General features: G+C 40.0%; 1 protein-coding gene across 2 annotated transcripts in view; it reads left to right on the forward strand.

Moving 5' to 3' along the window:
- Positions 1-4,303, forward strand: part of Cdk14 (cyclin dependent kinase 14) — a 707,419-nt gene extending 703,116 nt beyond the window's left edge. For both annotated transcript variants that reach the window (XM_045161059.1, XM_045161060.1), the window contains one exon: positions 899-4,303. The gene's annotated coding sequence lies outside the window, so the exon portion shown is untranslated. The remainder of the gene's footprint in view (positions 1-898) is intronic.
- Positions 4,304-13,604: the final 9,301 nt, after the last annotated feature.

Consider the following 13,604-nt stretch of genomic DNA (forward strand, 5'->3'; position numbering starts at 1 on the left):
ATTTTCTAAAAAGCATGCATATGATCCATTTTTCAATTTCATATTCATAAAAATGAGCACAATGATATGTTCTTTTAATGGTCTGTATGATGCTACAGGCACTTAATTAAGACCAGTATTGCTACTAATGATTTAGGGAAGGAATTTTGTTGAATTTCATTTTCTTTTAATAATCCAAGAGAATGTTAGCCCATTTGCATTCATGGAGTCAAATTATTTTAAGGTAAGAAACAGCCAGAAGTTTTGTTTATCATGTTAAAAAGAAATGATCTCATTAAGGCAATTATTCTACCTCAAATATATGTGCTTGGTATAGCTGTAGAGAACAGGAATCGGTTCACTTTGACCTGATCAATTTATTTTTATTTTTATTTATTTATTTATTTATTTATTTGAGAACAACAGAAAGAGAGAAAAAGAGAGAGAGAGAGAGAGAGAGGATGGGCACGTCAGGGCTTCCAGCCACTGCAAACAAACTTCAGACATGTGCACCCCCTTGTGCATCTAGCTAACGTGGGTCCCGGGAAATTGAGCCTCAAACCGGGGTCCTTAGGCTTCACAGGCAAGCGCTTAACCGCTAAGCCATCTCTCCAGCCCAACCTGATCAATTTTTAATGTCTCAAGTAATTGAGGAGAATAAATGATGTAAGTTTTGCTTTTTTTTTATTTTTTTTATGGGTTTTTTTTTTTTTTTTTTTTTTTTTTGGTTTTTTAAGGTAGGGTCTCACTGTGATCCAGGCTGACCTGGAATTAACTATGTAGTCTCAGGATGGCTTCAAACTCACAGGTAATTCTCCTACCTCTGCCTTCCTAGTGCTGGGATTAAAGGAGTGCGCCACCAAGCCCGGAAGTTTTGCATTTTTTTAAAGACTAACAATTGTCTCTTTCCTCCTTTTAGGATTAAATTGTCATCATTCAAGGAAGAAGAAAAACATCCCTAATGAAGTAGCCAGTAATGCACAGGGCTGGTGGATCAGTTTCCTCCTGCTCCCTGGGGTGGATTTCACTTATGAGAAAATTGAAGCTGGCAAGACCCTGTTTTCTCTGCAATTTATTTAAAACCTTGCACGCATTTGGATACCTTGTGATTTCCAAGAACTATGTGAAGATTAAGCTTTGCTTACTGTTACATGGCATGTATTCTTTTCAGTCTTTTGCGTTTGATTTCGTTTGATTTCCCTCTGCAGCACAGCGTCTCTGTGAAGGTTTTTACGCTTTCACCATCCATGTCTTAAAGACATTAAGACAACACATTTGGTGTTCACACTTCTTCAATAATGTCTGTACTTGAAAACCACACAGTGGCATAAAGAAATGTGTTTTGTTTAAGAGCAGAACACGTTCTCCAACCACCAGGAAAGACATGTTTGGTGTGAGCAAATCCCTGTTCTCTGACTAGACAGTTTTGTCCCAGAAGGTGGGACCCTACCTGAGCTCACCTTTTGAGAACATTTGCTGATGTGTTTCCCCACCCTTGGAGATAACCACACACTTATATAGGATATCAAAATCTGCTTAGCATTTTCAAGCCTCATAGCACAACTGTTTCTGAAGAAGCAAAGAAACAAATACCAAGCAAGCACTGAGAGCAAAGACAGGGGTCAATGGCTTACTTTTCAACCTCTAGAAATCAAGGTAACTTTTTACATGTGTGTTCTGAGTCTCATCAACATTTATTATTTTTTCCATCCACTCTATTACTCTTATTATTTTTTAACTGGAAAAAATACGAGGAATATCATGTTTAAACTTGGGTGCAAAAAAGAAGTTATAATTTTGGATGAGTTGGATGAGTCCTAAAAGCAGCCTTACCCAAGTAATGCTTAAAAAATTTTAAAAAATATTTCAGAGTTAAACGTTTACTCAGTTACAACAAAACACTTTTGAATTAAAGTGTTAAATAAAAATTCCAAGCTGGTTGGAAGCATCTTGGGTACCTGATTTTGAACAAGGCTCTTAGAATAACTGCATCACAAGTTTTAGAAACAATGCCAGAATTCTGCTGTAATGATGGAAACGGAAAGAAAAATCCACCTTCCCTGGCTTTAAGGAACCCAAGTACCTTGGAAGATGTGGGCAAGTCTGTGGCACTGGGAGAAAGGGCATTGGCCTGCATTGCACCTTGGACTGGAGGGAGCTGTCTGGAGCCAGTGACTCCCTCAGGAGTCCTCCCTGCAGAAACGCAGTAATGCTGAAGCCAAGGGGTACTTAGGAAACCTCATGTAAAACATGACCTTTGCATCGCTCAACACAAATTCCCATGGAAACACATTTGTACACATTGTTTTATGTTTTACCCTTCTTCAGACAGAGGAGCAACTATAATCTTGAAATGTGTCACGCAGCTTTAGGATCAAGACTAGGAATTATGATCCAGTTTGACAAGGGCTTTCTGAGAATGGGGTGAGGGAAAAGCTTTTTATGGTCAAATCCAGTATAGCCAGGAAAGTAGACCCAGGTTTTCTAAACTTTAAAACAGTACTCTCTCTGGAGCAGGTGGGGGCATGTCAAGGCAGAGCCCATCCTATCCAGACAAGGTATGCATCACCATCTCACAAGTACAAAACAAGAAATTATTTGTTTATTGACTTTAAAGGAAGCAAAAGACACCCAAGGTGAAAATTGTTACTCTTTCCTACCTAAAAAATCATTTTCATTCCTCTTTCATACATTCCATCTACTGGAAGGAAGGCTTTAAAGGTATTTTGACTTAAAGCATACTTGAACTGGTATTTATTAAATAAGGGGAGAAAATTTTTCATGTACTTAGAAATGGCCTTCCCTGTGATTCATGTGGTGTCATTCATTCATTTGGGAGAAAGGTATACTGCTCATATTTCAATAGGTTTAAGTAAAGAGCTTGATGATTGAATCTTACAATTTAATGGGGTTGCTAACTAGGAAGTTTGATACAATTTAATGTCAAAAGGCCTCAAGTAAAAATGTGAAGAAGGTGAGAGAGCCACACCTTTGTCATAGATAACTAGACAGCATATCTTGGCAACTAAGACATAACACTGCTCAGTGTGGGGGGTGGCCAGTCTGTCTCAGGACAGACATACCTATGAGGTTAGATAGTTTTAAGGTCCCCATCCTTGACAACAACAAAGAGTATCTGAAGATTGTTCTCTCTCCCTCCTCCATCCTTCTTTCCTTTATCCCTTTCCAATTTGTAGTCACATTGTCTCTTTCTTACTTCCCTACATTTCTCTCCTGCCCTCTCCAAGGGCATCATGAAAATCAATACAGACTGTTCATTAACAGATTATTATACTATTAGAAAAGCACTGGAATGCTTTATGAGATTATTTTTATATGAAGGAATAGCTTGAGTTAAGACAGCTGGTAAGAATAGTATGAACACCTTTGCATGGTGATTGTATCAAGCCTACATCAGTGCACACACAGTATTATGAAAGTAGGTATGGGACTTAATTTCCATTTTCTTAAAGGAAAAGGTTGGTTTAGAAATAAAGATACATAGGACATGAAGAAATATTTTCTGTGCTCATCAAAAGAAAAGAAAAAAATTTAAAAAACAAAAGGCCATAAGGCAGAGGCACCTGTGTACCTACCACACAAGGTAAAAAGCTATTTCTAGTTCCCAAGAATGACTAGAAAAATTTCCAAGGGAGCCTTTGGACATGTACAGAAATCAGACCCTCTTAATATGTATCATTTCCTTGGTGTGTATATTGACAGCCAATATAATGAGTACCCTAAGTATGCATCCATATAAGACACTCATCTGCGAATATTATTGGGCTTGCAATCTTCGTTATATAAGAGGATGTTTAGTCTGTACCTACTGGGGTAGATTGTTGCCTGCCCCTGTACATAGGAATATGCTGCAGAATTGTGCATAATGTCCACCTCCTTTACTGGCTTGCAGACAGAGGAAACTGTATGTTAGAATTGTTGTTTCCTCATATACCAAAATAAAACATTTAAATCAAATAAAATAAGCAATTTCCTATTCTCATCTCCCTTTCGTGGCAGCATATGTTAGAGACACATACAAAATATGTTCTTTGTTTGGTAGTGGATGTTTTCATATTTTATTTCTTTTTGTTTATTATGATGCACTGAGATGTGTGCTTTCTAATGAGGTTGGTGCCTATGAAATGTGCTAGCATCATTCAGAAAATCATTATACTTCAACATGACACATAGTAAGGAGAATGGGAACACTACATGTTGCATATTTGTAACCTGTCCGTATTGTAAAGGATGTAATGGTTTGTCAGCTGTCACTGTTGTTTTCTTGTAACATGATATGGAATAAAGTATAGAAGAATCTCCATCCACTATCTTGGTATATCTTTAAGAGTGCCTAGTAAGACTAGGTTCTACTGTATCAAAGGAACATAAACAATCTTCACAACTCTTCTTACAGAGGGAATAAGAAACCAAACACACAGGAAACAGCAAGTACCTGGAATATTCCAGACGTCTCATAAGCCCTTCCCTTTCCTTTTTTCTCTGCTAGACTCTGCAAAGCACTCTGTGGGCTGCAGGGATTCCCCTGGCCCTGTGTTATGTTCACCACTTGTTCTACCTAACTCAGATGCATTTGGAACCTACCTGCTTTTCCTTGGCATGGTTCTGTTTACTTTTGCTTGCTTCTGTACTCTTCTGTGCATATCCTAAGAGAAGTTACTATTTTACCTTCCTCTAAATACAAACAGAACTACAGGTACACTGTGAAAAGCAGTACTGCTCACTTACTCTGCTGCCTAGAGGCTGACTGCCTGAGTGGGCAGGGCAGTGTTGGGAGCCCACACTTGGATTGACAGTGAGAAGTAGAGAGACCCAGCATTCTCCTGTCATCACCTTTTTGTCAGATCTGTCACAAGTCTACAAAGAACAGCGTGATTTTACAAGTTGTTAATTCATGCCCATTTGTAGATAAGGTGTTTGGTGATTTCAAAGTGTTTACAAGCCTACATTCCTTTTAAGTTGACCCAGGGATCCTGGCTTTCCCCTGTGAAGACCTCATAACCACCAAAAGCAGTTTATTTCCCTTCTTCTACACTTCTCTAACCAATAGGATTTCTGTTTTTAAGTCCCTCACAAAGCAAAATTTCCACAATCAGATGTAAGTGGGCATTCCATTCCAGAACCGCTCATAAGAGCCACTACTCCACCCGCAGCTGCTGCTCTTTCCCCTAAAGCCCCGAGGCATAGGTGCTAAGGGCAAATGCACTTTGAGACACCACTGCATTCTGGGAGAAGAAATTCAACAAAGGTGAACTTCACAGGAGCCAAAATACCCATGATCAGAACACTTATTAGTTAACTGGGATCTACTATGGAAACTGACTAGAATTACAGAAGTGTGAAAAGAATAACTTGTTCCAGGGAGATGTTTAAAGAGAGCAAACAGGTATGGTCATGCTTCACTTCCCAATAGCTACATGTTCACTGTTGGAGTCACTTCCAGCAGCCTCAGTGGCTATCGCTCATTTTAGAGCTTGACTGTATGCCTGCCATGATTTAATAACATGTGTTCTTAATAAAAGAAAAGAGATGGAGGATTGGTATCTATAAGAGGACGAAGAAATACCTCTGAGATGTATTTTTAACTTTGTAAACATGGCAGTAGCTCCTCTAAGTTCCATAATTGCTCTGCATTCCCTTCTGTTTCAGCAGGAGCGATTCCAGCACTGGCAGGTTGTAGGATGGGGCATGTGCTGGCTGAGGAACGCAGAGTTAGGAGGGCGGCACACCTGCCGTTGCTGTTGGCCCCCAGAGGAAAGAGAAACCAGAGGGGAAGGTGTTAGAGCAACCTTGTGCCACTGGGTTAACACATACAGTTACTGAATAATGGCAGACATTGTAAATCTAAGCAATGAGAACCCCACAGTGGCCCAGCAGCCTGCTGCTACCAGTGGGTGGTGGCGTTATGGGCATTAGTTCTGAGAAGCTTATATAGCAGAGGGGCTAGGATAAAGGACACAAATCAGGGAAAAACTGACAAGATTAAAAAAAAATCCAGAGTGTCATATTTACTGTTCATCCCCCATGCTCTGGGTGTGCAGCATTGTCTGCGTGGCACCATGCTGAGAGAGAGCCAGGCACAATAATAGCTCAGAGCAGCCTTGCAGCCCCACAGCTATCCTGTGCCCACAGTGCTAGTGGAGAATGGGATTCTGATAGAGTTGTCTTTTCTCCCCTTCCCTCAAAGACCACCAATAATTATGGAGAGCATTCTGTAAAAATGGAGCAAGGGTTCCCTGTTGGAGTATATCCTGAGAAGTGGCCCAGCAGGGCTTCCTGCAAAGGTGTGTACTATACACCCAAGGTGTGCCTGTCTTTTTTTTTATTTATTTTTTATTTTTTTATTTATTTATTTGAGAGCGACAGACACAGAGAGAAAGTCAGATAGAGGGAGAGAGAGAGAATGGGTGCGCCAGGGCTTCCAGCCTCTGCAAACGAACTCCAGACGCGTGCGCCCCCTTGTGCATCTGGCTAACGTGGGACCTGGGGAACCGAGCCTCGAACCGGGGTCCTTAGGCTTCACAGGCAAGCGCTTAACCACTAAGCCATCTCTCCAGCCCAGGTGTGCCTGTCTTACATGGAAGTCCAGGGACATTAGAACCAATGGTTCAAGGACATAGAAGATGAAATATAATAAAGCATTATTATAAGTTGTATCACAATGAGAAACAGTAACTCTTTTCCCTCCTTCAGTCGAGTCTGGTCACTGATTTGTTTCCTCCAAAGACAGGCTTGGGGTCCATTGAGTTCCTTGCGGAAAGAAGGCACAGGTCCTGTAACTGTTACGCCTGAAACTTGGGAAGTCCAGACCTTCAGTCATTTGTTCCTCCTCACTCATGATGTCATTATAACACAATGCCAACAAATGCTCCCTGAAATGCCTGTGCTCAGGCATGAGACTATTGTATGTTATGAATTACAGTGTTTTTACAGCATAAACACAGTTTTCTGCACTTGTACACAATGTTCTAACCTGGCTCTCAGCCCTGACTCACATTTAAACCAAGAGAAACTTTTTAAAACACCTCCACCCCAGATCAATTCATTCTAGAGCTATTGAGGGTGGATATTTGGCACTAATTTGTTTTGGGAATTCAACAGGTGATTCTACTGTAGGACCTGCGTGGGAAGTGCTGCGCTCTTCTTCCTGCCCAAGCTCTACTCTGGGGACTGTGGACAGACTTTCTCTGTAAGGGCCAGAGTGTGAGCACTTTGGACTTCCCAAGCCATGCATTCTCTGTCACAGCTACTCCTTTTGCATGTAAAAACAGCCACTCAAGAGCATGAATATGAGTGTGCACACTCAGATTTGGGTTTCATATAGTTTTTACATGCAGAAAATTTTTTCTTTTACATTTTTAAAGACTAAAAATATATATTTTAAATATTTTTAAATTTTAATTTATCTAAGAGTGACAGGCATAGAGAGAGAGAAAAGGAAGAGAGAGAGAGAGAAAGAATGTGTGCACCAGGACCTCCAGCCACTGCAGATGAACTCCAGATGCGTGCACCCCCTTGTGCATCTGGCTAACATGGGTCCTGGGGAATCAAGCCTCAAACTGGGGTCCTTAGGCTTTACAGGTAAGCGCCTAACTGCTAAGCCATCTCTCCAGCCCTAAAGATATTTTTTAAATGTATAAAATGGTATGAGCAGAAGTAGCCGGGGAACTGTCATTTGTCTATATTGCTTAGAATGGGGTGAATTTGCTCATCACAAGAATGACTGTAATTCTCCCTTCTTATTTATTTGTATTCATGTAGAATGCTCCATTTGAAAGAGGGCTTTTTAAACCTTTACCATTTGTGACCCTTTTTCACTCAAGAAATTTTTACATGACCCTGGATACAGGTATAAAAAAAAATAGGCATATAGTCAGGAATGGTGGCACACACCTTTAATCCAAGCACTTGGGAGACAGAGGTAGGAGGATTACCATGAGTGTGAGGTCACCCTGAGTCTACATAGTTAATTCCAGTTCAGCCTGGGCCAGAGTGAGACACTACCTCAAAAAAATAATAATAATTTTAAAAATTAAGGCATATAAATCAAACATTTACTGATCATAAACCATAAAGAAATTTACATTAAAACCAAAGAATGTTGGTATACATATAATTTACGTGATATACATATGTTTACATTTATTAAAGACAAAAGCAAATATGAATGTTAATGAGCCATGTGACTTATCTATTTTTACACAGACAATTGAAGATTAGTGGACTATTTGATGTAAGCATCTTCACTGTCTTTCAGAGTTGATCAGAATTTGTTTGTATAATTGTCAATGCTGTGAATATCACTTCACATAAACACATAGTACAAAATGGCAGACAAATGTTGAGAACGTTCCCAAACATTTTTGGAAATGCTATACTAATCCCAAGCTAGAATTCATTTAACAAGTTTTCTTGAAACTCAAGCCAGCAAATGCAATGGCAATGTTTAAAAATCAAACATTTTAACAATAATGCACTCCAAAGAGGTACTTATTTAATGCTTATATTACGAAGAATAATGGTAGGGCAATATTAAAAGTCATTTTTTCCACAATTAAGCCATTATGTGTCTATAAAAGCATAAAACTGTGTATGCGCTATAAAATCACTGTAGCACATTGCATAAAATAGTCTCAAGTTTGAGCCAAGGTGTTTTAAGCAGCATTCATTGGCATTGTGTGATGTGACTTCATGTGTATGGCAAAGAGCATGTTGAGTGTTCAGAACAATTAGTCCAGTGAGTTCAGGGAATGGTAACATGAGTGAGCAATGCAAGAAACATGCTGGATTCATAACACATTTAAATTCATTTTTTGTTGTTGTGCATTAAGAAAACTTTTGTTGTTGTGCATTAAGAAAACTAACTGTTATCAATTTTTTGATGACTCCCACAAAAGCTTATTTTGTATAGTTTGAAACATCTGGGTTCCAAAAGGCTTGCTGGCCCCACTGCTATAGCTCTTCTGCCTGCAATACACATACCCTCCTGGACACAGGGTCACCTTCCCTGCTGCATGCAAACCTGCTACATGCCTCCACAAACCTTCACTCTTGCATCTATCATGCCCACAAAAGCAGTATCATGTGGATAATGCTGTCAAATTCTACTGCCAGCTCTAGATGGAGCCTGGTCCTCTTGGACCACAATGGTACTGGCCTCTGTGTGATGACTTTGGAGAAACACTTCCCTAGGCAGTTGTTTTCTATCAAGAAACATCTTCAGCAGCATTCACAGTTTAGGTTTTCTCTTTTGAAACAAAGAAATGTTCACAAGATACAGCATTTGATGGGTGAGCTCATGCCCTCTGGGCACCTTTTCTATTGTTACAGTTTAGCACAGGAGGCTTCCCTTTAATTAATATTAATCTCTAATAATCTCAGCTACTTCCACAGCACTTGAAACTTTAATTAAAGTCTGTAACTTTAAATTCCCTTGTTTTGTCTGCAAACTGTACAGTTTTTATATAATTCTGCTCCATTCCCTCCTTCCCTCTCTTTCTTTCTTTCTCTCTTTCTTTCTGTGTAGACTGAGATCATAGTGGTGAACTGTAACCATGACATAGCCTGATGCTATCCTATATTGAGAATGCCTCCACTAAATTAGTCCCTTACTGTTTATTTGTTTTTCCAAGGTAGGGTCTTGCTCTAGCCCAGGCTGACCTGGAATTCACTATGGAGTCTCAGGGTAGCCTTGAACTCACAGCAACCCTCCCACCTCTGCCTCCCAAGTGCTGGGATTAAAGGTGTGCACCACCACACCTGGCAGTCCATTACTTTTGAGTTCAGCTTTATTCAAGTTCTCAGGACACAGGCAGAATGCAACCAGATGTTTTTGCCAGGGTAGAATGTGAATACCATCTAGCCCATTTCTGAGTATTTATTCTCCTCTGAAACCTTATGAAATAGGCTTCCACTGTCTATGTTCCCTTGGCATTCTGGTCTTCCAAATTCCTACCAGAATGGCCCATTAAGCTATGCTTACAGCATTCTAGAGGCTTTCTAGCCTAAAGTATCAAACTTTTCCACATTCCTTCCCCAAACTAATTCTAAAGACCTAACATGATCAAGTTCATTAGAGTAACAGCCTGACTTCCCAGTACCAAATTTGTGCATTAGTTACTTTTCTTATTGCTGGGACAAAAGCAATTTAAGGAAGAAAGGGCTAATCTCAGCTCACAATTTGAAGACATGTCATGACAGGGCAAACATGGCATCAGGAACATGAGTCAGCAAGTCAGGAAACAGAAAAGAATGAATGCCCTTGCTCAGTTCATGAATTTAATTACTTGCTGTAACAAAATATTTGACAAGAAGCAACTTAAGAAAAGAGGGGTTTATTTCTGAAATCAATCCAAGGGTACAGTCAATCATGGCAGGGAAGTATGGCAGCAAAAACCTGACGTGTCTGGTCACATTCAATCCATAGTCAGGAAGCAGAGAAAGATGAACACTGGTGGTCAAGTTGATTTCTCATTTTTATTCATCCTGGGACTTCAGCCCATGAAATAATGTCACCAACATTTAGAGTAGGTCTTCCTACCGAAATTAATCTAGAAACTACCTTCCATAATACAGGTTTGTCACCTCAGTGATTCTAGATCCTATCAATTTGGCATCAATGTTAGTCATGACAAGTTTACCACTTGTCAACTTGACACTCAGACACTCCATTTTTATTTTCTTTCCTTGCCTCTCATTTTATCAGTTGGGCTCAGGGAATGGTGAGTAGTTTCCCCTGCTTTTCTTCCACATTTGCTTGACATATATTCATTTCCCAACTCCTTAGATGACTACTTTCTACTCATTCTTTAACTCATCTTTTCTTTTCAAATATTTATTTTTTGATTTATAAGCAGAAAGAGAAGGTAGACAAAATGAGAATTGGCATGCCAGGGCCTCCAGCCACTGGAAACAAACTCTAGACACATGCACCACCTCATGGATCTGTCTTCTGTGGGTACTGGGGAATCAAACCTGGGTTCTTAAGCTTTGCAGTCATACCTTAACCACTAAGCCATCTCTCTAGCCCTAACATGTCTTTTACATTATTTCTCTCATGAATGAGGACAAGATTATCTCCCTTAGTTAATTGATACTTCTCATTTCTGTTTTCTCATTTTTCTTCTCTACCTTTATTCCTATATTGTGGCAGAGACCAGAAAATTATTTTACTTTTTATTCCAGCTAGACCACATTTCACAGCACCTTTGCACATGGATGTTTCTGGCTGCCTGAGTACTCACCAGTGGAATTTGAGCACAGGTGTTTGATTGTACCACTTCCAGGTGTAACCTACCAAACTTTCTGTAACAATCCCCAAACATGTGTCCTTCTCATCCTCTTCATGCAGCATAGTCAGGCTGGATGTCACATAGTTCAGAAGATGAAGCTATAAGGTAGAATAATTCCCACCTGAAAAGGAGCCATATGATAATCAAAGTCTTTGGAGACTTCATCTGAGCAAGACATAAATATACATCGTGGAAGAACTGTAAAAAAAAGACAATAAGATGGATGGGAGGGCAGGGAGGGAATCAAAGGGTGGAAAACAGTAATCCAGACCCAAACGGCAATGGTACCATAAAATTCTACTTCCTAAAAGACAGACCAAATGGCTGAACCTTCACTAGACCCTTACAGGAAACACCTGAACCACAAGACACTGGAGAGGGTAGGATCAAGACTAACCTAAATCTCCTACATCTTCCCTCCCTCCCTCTCCCCCTCTCCCCTCTATCTCTCTCCTCTCTAACTCTTGTATATTAGTTATCTTTTTCCTCAATTTCTTAGTGGACACTGACCTGTAACCCCCACTTCCAGCTTGGGCCTACCATCCACAATGAGCTTTTGATCAGAGAAACCTACAAGGTTTCCCAAAACAATGACAGACTTCTGCCAGAGTACTTGATGACCCACCAAAGGCCAGTGGTAAGACCCTATTGCTGAAGACTCCATACGCAGCTGACGCATAAAATGGAATGACATGGCTGGAAGCCAGGAGAGAGTCAGTCCCCAGACAGTCAGCGTGTCTAGTGCCAGAAGGCACTACATAGGCGACTGGGGGAAATGACCAAGATCTGTCCAAGCAACACATTGTTTAACCTAATTAGCAACAAATAACCGGATGTGATGCCCACACAAGTGCAATAGTGGTACACAGCCATGGTGAGGAATCAATTGCTCTTGATTTGGCTAACTGATCCACTCAGTGGTACTAGACCCTTAGCTGGAGCTGGGAAACAAGTCAGAACCATACCCAAACACAAGCCCACTCTACAATATCAAGCTACCATCAATCACAGGGTATAAGAGGGCCTACACCTATCAAAATGTCTATCAAAAAAGTAAGTGTTATCTCAATTTTCCGGGTGCTAACTTACTCTCCGTTGGAGAATCTGCTTCTCTTTTCCAGATAGATGCAGATCCTAAAAAGAGAGCTGCCCCAACATACCTCAAAAGGGGCCCAATTGAAACTAAGGACAACTGGCGAAATAAGCAAGGGTGATGTTTTCCTGTGAACCGGATACCAGCACAAAGGGGAAGGAGATCAACGCAGAGAAAAATCAACTCCTACCCAATCAGAGAGCCAAAGCCTCAGAGGCCCCCAACACCTCAGCATTGAAGCAGACCAAAAATGAACCCAACATGGCTCAGGGAAATCTTGCGGAAGAGGGGGCGGAAAGAATGTCAGAGTTACATGTTGGGTCATGATTTGCAGAGACATTTATCATACTAATAACTGGGGGCTAACTCCACAATGCACGACCCATTTTCATTAACAAGGAGGGTCTAATGGGAGGGGGTAGATCACAGATGAGCCTAAATAATGGTACCAAACTGCCTGTATTTACTGAAAAGAAAACTAATAAATTAAATTAAAAAAAATTTAAATACAATTAAGTGACATGTGTCTGGCATATATTAATTTTTTTAATTAAAAAATTTTTTAGAGAGAGAGTCAGAAAGAATTGGCACATTAGGGCCTCATCCACTACAATTGAACTCCAGATTCTTGTGCCACCTAGTGGGCATGTTTGACATTGCATGTGCCTCACCTTTGTGTGTCTGGCTAACATGGGATCTGAAGAGTTGAACATGGGTCCTTAGGCTTCACAGGCAAGTTCCTTAATTGCTAAGCCATCTCTCCAGCCCTGGATTAGTTTTGCAGTGGCAAGTGACCCTGGTGTGCTCATTCTCTCAATCCCCCCCACTTCTCTTTCTTTCCCTCTTTTTTTCTAGCCTTGCAAATAAATAAAAAAATAGTTTCTACAAACCTCTTATAATAAGAACAATAATTCTTAAACATATAGAACACAAGACTAGAGATATGTGTTGCTCAGTATTAGAGTGCTTGCATTACATGCAAATCATAGCACTACAAATACAAATATCAAAAAGATTTCAAGCTCTGCTAAGTGATGAAAAAACAATCCTAAGCTTCTCTACAATTGTACTTTTGTCTTTTATTGTGACATTATTTTTAGATGTCTACATACTACATTCCATTTTGAAGAAGAAAATAAGTAATAAGCCTCCTTCTCTCTAGTTCCTAGACTAGCACTTGTCTCAGTATAGATTATAATAAATGTTAGTTAAATGAATAA

This window comes from Jaculus jaculus, chromosome 10 (assembly GCF_020740685.1).
Source record: "Jaculus jaculus isolate mJacJac1 chromosome 10, mJacJac1.mat.Y.cur, whole genome shotgun sequence".
NCBI lineage: Eukaryota > Metazoa > Chordata > Mammalia > Rodentia > Dipodidae > Jaculus > Jaculus jaculus.